Genomic DNA, 7,824 nt, shown 5'->3' on the forward strand with positions numbered 1-7,824 from the left:
ACCCTGGTAGAACTCAGTCCTGAGGTCAGGTGTAGTGGGGAGACCAAATCAAACATGGAAAGCCAGGGAGCATATGACAGATGTGTCAATGCGCAGACTAGCATTGCTTTTCCAACATCCCTGGAATTATTTTCAGTCATGACTACAGCCTGATGAAAAGTGCTCAACTTCGCCGCACCATTGGGTGGTGACTACTTCTGCATCCTCTGGGGGAGATGAGGGCAGAAAGTGAGTCTCCAGAGCTTGATTTTGGGAGCTACAGGTGAGGTAGCTGCTGGAAAACCAGTGCTGAAGCATTGGTGTGGTCATTTCTACCTATCATGGCACCAGCGCAGAAGAACACTTGGTGGTCAGCAATGGAGAAAAAATTAAGAGAGGGAAAGGAGATGCAGTCCATGCCCAAGCAGAGCTCTTCTCGTGTGACACTGCAGCCCTGTCGCAATGCTAACAGCTCCTTACCAAATCCCACAATATTTAGCCTCTATTAATTGGAAAGCCTCGGGTCATATTTGTTTTCTTGGGGCTTTTGCAAAAGCCGGCAGCAAGTGCCTTTCTTTTTAAGACCAGTGACAAATCAGTGCAAAATCAATGATCTGCCATGAGAGCATGTTGCTACTTATCTTCAGCACAGGTTGTAGAGTCACCATGGGTGTGGATGAGGCAAACACTGCCCCTGTTACCCCCAGCCCCAGCTGATAATGCAAATATGCCATTCATGTCATTTTGGCGGTGGCATGTGTCAGGAAATCAAAATCATCAGGGGACCCCATCTGCTCAGGGGACCAGACTGGGGTTGGTGCCCTTGGGAGGCTGCCCTGTCACCAGCAAACAGCCACGGCTTCGATCAAGGAGCCGGAGAGGCGCAAGCCCAGCTTTCGGCACACCTCACAGCTCGCGCTGTGGAGATTATGTTTGTGTACTCCAGGGCATGAATAAAGGCGAAATTTTCCAAACTATTTTAATGTAAATACAGGGGCGTCCATGGCTAACCAGCATGGCAGTTTGACTGGGATGACTGCCAAGGAACAAATTTAATGCAATGTATTTCATTTACTCCTAAACAATGGGTAAATGGCACTCTTTTGCTGTTTAAATGGCATACCCACCGCTGTCTACGTGTCTGCCCACAGGTGTTATGCAGTAGGAACACTTACCATCTGTTAACATGAATTTGTTCGCTTGTGTTTGCCTCCCTCTTCCAGTCTGGCTGCTAAGCCTACCAAAGGTCCCAAGCTAAACAAGTACAAACACTGCTCGCAAAGTGTGTAGGCAGCAATTAAAGCACATCGAGGTAGGGTGCAGCGTTTTAATCGCACTGGCCAGGGGCCAAGGAGCTGCAGAAGTGAACTGTGCTTCCCCAGCCACGGAGGAAGAAGGAGGAGGAATTTCCTTCATGCCTCTTAACGTGTTGCTATCGACGGCGCTCCTTCATTGTAGAGCTGCACCCTTGCCCACCGATTTCTACCTGTTGGTGGATATTCACACCTTTGTTCTTAAAACTTGCCTTCACCACAACTATTCTTACAACCATATTAAATAGTAGTAGTAGCCCCATTTTTTTCCCCTGACAATTTTGTGACTAACAAACAAGCTGCTATTGAAGTAACACTATTGCCTTTTTTGAGGAAATGCTGATGGCTCTCTGTTGGTTTTGCCACATCCATGAAAATTCAGTGCCAAAAAGAAAACATAGAAAGTATTTTTCTATTACACAGTAACCGGGGAAGAAAATAAATCTTCGAAACATTTAATTGAGATATTTTATCAGCTTAAAAATGAGAATGCATGGAAACAGTTTGCTGAATTGTAACCAAACTATTTTGTACCTTCTGGGACAAAAAACTGGTATAGCAACAAAGATGGGTAGCAAAAAAATCTGTTTATACTGTAAGTTTCTCTTTCAAATATTTTTACAGTTATTTAGTCTATATCATATGATAAGAATACAGATTCAGCTCATGTAGATTTTTCCTTTGGATGTAAATGTGAAAAAAATTTCCCATGGTTCACTGCAGCACTCACAAAACTTTCAGCTTTCTGTTTGCTTCTCTATTGCTGAGAAACAATTGGAAGTGCATCCCAATATTAGCATACAAATAGTATGTATAATTCAGTATAAACGGAATTGTTTATAAACACGAAACATTATTTATAGCACTCTCTCACACACACATCACCATGGAAACAAAGTAATTGCCATACCATTAGGATGCAATTTCTCTGTGCAGTGAGGGAGAATGGCAATTTATCTGCATCTGGGTGGCTTCATGTCACTGTTTGTGGCCACAGATCTCCCCTCCAAAGCATCTTTTGGATGTGAAATTAGGTTTGATTACTGAAGAAAAGATTAGATCAATTTAAGGGTGAGATGATTTGAAACAGAACAGCACATGTGAAAACACTGCAATTGTTGCACAGGAGTGATGTGAACTATTCAGCCATGGGGATTCAAAGACAAACTGAGGAATTTCAAGCCCAGTCGAAGGTCACTGTAGGCCAGTGTTTCCCATCTTGCCCTTGCCAATGGTCAATAGTTACTGCCATCTGCTTGCTGCTTGGCAGCCTAAATGAAGTAGTATTGATTACAGATTCAAAAGGTAAAAAATTAGTATGAAGAGACATCCTTATTTATAATTCTGCTAGTGAGATCAAGGATTGAACGGATCAGAGAAATTTTTTCCCTCTTTACAGAAAACAGAGTATATGCAGTACCAATATTTAAGGGTAAAAGAGCTTTGTCAGATGAATACAGGGGCAGAGCTCCTAAAGAACAGATACATCTGCATGTAGAGATATCTACTGAGTTGTTTTTTTTTTTTAATATAATTAAGAATGTTAGGTATTAAGATCACTGCTTTCCACCTGGCACTTGAAATGGAGACTATGATATAAAGGAACATATTCTTAGCCCTAACAGTGCTAATGACAAGACTATCACACCTTGGCAATAACAGTTTTCTGTTTGGTCATCCCTGTATAACAAGAGCCTTTTAAGAGAGTTAACAGAAAATAGATGATAATTTATCACAGCATCATATCAGACTGAATTAAACCATGGCTTGAAGTAATCTCACACGTTTTAATACAAGAAAACATAACACAATTCTTAGCTGAAATTATCAGTCCTCTCAACCGAGATGTGTAAGAGTAGGGTGACAGAATCCTTGTAATTTTGATGAAAGGTTCATGCTGAGGCTAATTTTGAAACATTACTGCAGGCAGAACTCCCAGAGATGTTAAGCCAGTGTCACAAGGCTGCTCCAAAATGATCGTATGTAGAAAGTCCCATTACTGCATGAATTGAGCTTATTCCCCAGCTAGATTTCCTATTAACTGACCTGCGTTCTGTCTCATTAAAAAGTGCTCCTGAATTCAGAATGGAAGATTCCTTTGTGCAATCTGTCCTAATAACAGTGAAACCAGAATGGCTTCTATATTTCTGACAGAGACTCTTTCTCAGAAGGGGAAAAAAAAGAGTCTTCTCTCTCCTTATAGATGGAAATGCTGCAAAGTACTTTGGGAGCCTTTTGGATTAAAAAAAATGCTCAAGTAAACATAGGGTATAATTATCATCATCTGTCATCCTTGCGAATCCATACATTTCATATTCCACTTAAAACAGGAAAAAAAATCCTCAGTGGGATGTCTTCCAGCAAACCAATTTAGCTAATGAGAGTGAATATCAATGACTGCTGGCTAATCAGAATGATATTAGCATAAATTTTACTTAATGAGGACATATTTGCCTGATGCCAGGAGCAAAATGGTACTGATCTAGAGTGTAAAATGCAAAGGATGGGTAAGCTTCAACTTGAAAAAACAACAACAACAACAACAACAATCACAACAACCATACAGCAGAGCAAATAAACAGAAATGTATATGAAGTGACTGCTATACCAGCATTTTCTATGCAGCCTGGGATTTTAACCTCACTTGACGCTTTCCAAACTTTTTCATTATTACAGAATCTTATCAACCCTTTGACTGTGATGAATTAAACACCCTGGGGAACAGCTTGACAAGAGATTCAATTGAACTCTTTTAACCTCACATTGGTAGGTACATCACTGAGGGAACTTGCTTTCTTTTTAATTTAAGGCATGCGATACACGCGCTCTGCTGCACAAGGAAAGTATATTTTTCCTTTGTGCATTGTGTAAGCCTTGCTTCTGAAAAATGCCCAAATATTACTCTCAGCTTCAAAACCAGCAATGTTACATTGCCCTCTGTCTGCCTGTGAGTGATCTCAGGCAGAAAATTCCCTTCAGCCGCTATTGTCTTGAAGGAGTTAAGTCCCAGCCGCATCTAAGTGCTGTTATGCACACAGTGATTCTTCCTCTTTATACAGGCTCAATATTAGACAGTCTGAGAAGTCTCCATGAACAATATGAAAGATTCTTGTCTACAGTAACATAAAGGGGTTAGAGTTCAATGCTCTCCCAAAATATTTAATCTTGTGAAATGTTATTTGTAGTGTCATTCTTGTATATACCTGCTTTGAAATTCCTAACCTGAGATTCTTCTGTGTAAAGGAATATAGGGCACAAGTGTTCTTACTTTTGATATACTATAGGATCTAACAATATTTAACTGGTGAAGTCATTTTTGTTTCCAAACCTGTGTCTCAAATATGCTTGGGAACGTGGAAACTCACAATGCCCTTATTCATGACATCAAAATCAGTTCCATGGTAACACATTGTGATGACAAAATACACAGATTGCAAGGTCACAAGTCACACTTAAGAACAGGCAGGGGAGAAATTGTTAGTTTAATGAATAACATCAGCCAATTCCAATAGGAATAAAAATAAAGAAAAAAATAAAGTGCCTAAAGTAAACGCCCTTAAATGCACTTGAGAACCATTTCATCTTAAGTAGTTCTTCAAAGGCAGAAGGCTTCCGCAGCTTTCACCTCTGCTGCAAATAGAAGCCAACGTTAAAAAGAAAAGAAAGACGCCATACGCTAATGATGGCACCGGCAATGCTTTTCCTTTACATGCACAGAGAGAAACAGCAACTGCAGGGAAGAAATTTTAGCAGAAAAGGAGACATGTTAATTCCAGAGTGAAGCAACTAACCATTCCTACGTTTTGCAAGGACTGGGTTTTCACGCACAGTGATGAGCCACTTTTGAAGCTTGCATTGCCTTGGTCTACAGCCAGGTATTTGAAATATTTGTGTCACAGAAGTCAGTGACAGCAATTGTAGTACAGATCTTTCTAATGAATTTGAAGTTATTCCTTCATTGCACATTTACTGAACACAGTATCACAAGAAAACAATCAAAATTCACAAGGTTTTAATGTACACAGGCCACCTCTGAAATTTAAGACCTTTTGCTGCAAGGACCATAATATACATAGATATGATAAATCACCATAACTAGCTCTTCACCTGAGTAGATAAAGCTTGCAAAAGAGGGAGAGGAAGGAAAAACACAAAAGACAAAATTGCCAGCCCAGTATCTGAACAAATGCCAGACACCGCTAGGGCTTTGACATCACCATCAGATTTGCTTGGAACTTCTCAGGGCAACAACAGGAAAAAACTGGAGTATTTCAAGCAAATGAACCAGAAAACCGCGTGAAGGGAATGTTCTTGAATATGGTGTGGTGGTTGGTCCATGAAGTTACTGTACAAAAAGGAACAACATATTTGAATGAGTTTTTCCTTCTAACTCTCACAATTGAAACCTTTGAAAGTGCAACTAAAATGTATCATATGCAATCTATTTGATTTGACTATGTCATAAAATTGGCACTATCTGTTCTATGCTTACCACAGTCTGAAAGGTCAATATAAAGGATAGATTTCCTTTAATGTCTTGTTTAAATAGCATTTTATTTTTATTAGAAAAGATGGTTGGGTTTTTTTTACCATATCATGGCAGACAGCCTTATCCCAATACATCCTTACATAAACAGTGGCTGAATAGCCACAAAACAAGTTGCAACTTAAATTCTACAAGGAGAACCTCAGATTAGTTTTCTTTCCATCTAGCAGAGCAAAAGATTTGAAAAGTTGAAGCACTTCAAAATAAATGGGAAAGCGGCATCTTTGATTTTATTTAAATGGCGTAAAATCACTGGATTATTCAAAAATAATGAAGTGTGCTTTGGTAAGACATTAACATTTTTAACAGATTCCTGCACTGTTGCAGTGAAGGGGATGGTAAAATCCCCTTTATATTATATAAATGGCTTGATAGTTGCATACATACTTAACCACAGGTGGGGGGTTCTTCTTAATTTGGTGTCTATCATATGATGCTTCATAAGCAAAGAATAGCAGGCCATGCTGCTTTATTCAGTTGGGTTATGCTTTTACTCTTTCTTCCTGCATGTGAAAAGCATAACAGAGAACTAGCAGAGCAGAAGTAAGATGTGTTTTGTTAGTTGTCTGAAGCCCTGGGGCCCGGAACCGGATAAGTCCTGATATTATACCCTGGATTGAGCAGAATAAATCCATTTTGTTTCCTCCAAACATTTAGCCATTAAAAAATATGAGATAGAAAAACAGACTTTGCTGTCTGCATGCCTTCTTGTAAAGCTTGTATTGTGGAAATGTCAGAATCATTAGGTCATTGGCATATATTTTGCAAGCTAATGCTTCTACTTTAATTCTCACTGGGGACTGCATGTCTGCTTTTCAAATAAAGCCCAGACTGAAGAAGGTGAAGAGAGCTTAAAATGATGCTGGTAATGCTCTGTGATGGCTGATAACACCTCTAGATATGAATAATTGGGACATATCAGCCAAGGTTGATACAACCACAGCTTTTGAAGCACCTACTCTAATACCAAGCCCCACAAAAGTAATTGGTAAGTGTTAAAATTGCCTTGTAAGCATTTGTGGCTCTCTTTAAATGCACACAGAGACACGTGACTCAATAAAGTTTTAAAATACATACAGAACAAGAAATAACTTTAATATGTGAAATTATGCACATAATGGGAGAAGTGTGGAGGGTTTTACTTCAGACAAGTGGATGAACTTTCTTCCGAATTACCAAAGACAGACGCAGAAGAAGCGGTCACAGAAACATAAGCCCCATTGCAAAAATAGCTACTCATCTCTCAAAACTGATAAAATCTGGCACGCCTTGAAGAAAGAGGTCAATACTAGTAGACATAATAACACAAGTAGAAACACTCTCAGCTCACAACTGGATACAATAAGTCTTGAACTTGCAGCAATTACTCCGCCCGAAAACATACTCCCCAAATCAGCTTTTCAGCTCTTCACAGACACACATATGCTTCCTTCTGCCATCAAACACAGAAGCACCTCTACTCCGAAAAGAAAGACCGATTCCTTCACTGGCACCCCTGCCCTTGCAGAAGCTGACCTGGCTCCCTTGTTTTACTTCAGCAGCCCTGTCAAAGGCTCCCGGGGGGGCGGTGGAGTAGTGTTGGCACCCCCAGGATTTCCACCTTGAGCTCGGGGGTCTAGTGAACTCGAAAGAGCCAGTCAAAACCCAGACAAAACCACTGAGTGCTACCTGGTTTAGTAGCAGGGCCAGTTGAAACCCTAAGAAACCACAAGTTTAGTGTGATTTCGATATCAGTTTGTAAGTCAACCCATTTATTTGAAAATGTGGAGTCAGGAGGCAAATTATTGAACTTGAACAAACCTTCGGACAAACGCAGTCTTTACTCTGAATTTCTAAACAAATTCTCAAACTAAACGAACTCATGCAGTTTCTGTTTTCATTGTGGACATCTCGCACAGCCCTAACTAGTTGCAGATTTCTGGGTCAATTTTTACGTTTCTGATCCATATTTTGCAGTTGCATGCCCCATAACAGTCCTACAGGATA

This window comes from Nesoenas mayeri, assembly GCF_963082525.1.
Source record: "Nesoenas mayeri genome assembly, chromosome: 1".
Lineage (NCBI taxonomy): Eukaryota > Metazoa > Chordata > Aves > Columbiformes > Columbidae > Nesoenas > Nesoenas mayeri.